The following is a 696-nucleotide window of genomic DNA, read 5'->3' as shown; positions in this document are numbered from 1 at the left end:
AAAAAAAAAAGAAAGAAAATACAACCTGAAAGTGTTCAAAATTCAGAAAGACTAGTCAAGTCCATTGGTTCAGCAAGGGGATACTGCTGTGACCCTTGCCAGTGGGTCCTGGGCCACCAGCCTGCCACAATGCTAAAGGGGCTCTTCTCCCACACAGACCACTGTCACTAGCACCCAAGGAAGAGCAAATGCATTACCCTCTGGAGGTATGTACGGGGGAACAACTCACAAGCAGCTCTGGGAGGTGACATCACATTCCAAAGGAACACTGTTTCTGCTGTGTCCCTAACCATTTGTAAGAAGGAAGGCTTGGAAGAGCAGCCTGCTTCCTCCTTGCTGTATTGAAGCCTCAGAGATGCAGACCAGTGCATCAAATCTGCTAGAGATTGAAGGGCTTAGTAAGGGCAGTAAACAGACAGTTAAGTAAACAGCCCAGCACTGAATCTGATCCTCACAGAGCGAGGTAGCGTGAATTTCACCCCAGTTCAAAACAGACAGGGGTAGAGGAAAGGCTGAAGACTTCCATGCAAAGCAGTTCCTGGCCTAGAAACCTTTCTGCACTCCCTCTGGGAATGAAAAGATCTGTGTTGATGGCTTCCTCGCTCCCAGCCTGGCTTTGGTAGCCACACTTCAACCCTGGGATTCACTCTCAGTATAGAAGTTCTCCCAAGATCTGATTTAGTACAGCAGCTTCCT

The sequence above is a fragment of the Meleagris gallopavo genome, chromosome 11 (assembly GCF_000146605.3).
Source record: "Meleagris gallopavo isolate NT-WF06-2002-E0010 breed Aviagen turkey brand Nicholas breeding stock chromosome 11, Turkey_5.1, whole genome shotgun sequence".
Taxonomy (NCBI): domain Eukaryota; kingdom Metazoa; phylum Chordata; class Aves; order Galliformes; family Phasianidae; genus Meleagris; species Meleagris gallopavo.
The sequence above is the reverse complement of the archived record's forward strand: the minus strand, read 5'-3'. Positions refer to the sequence as shown.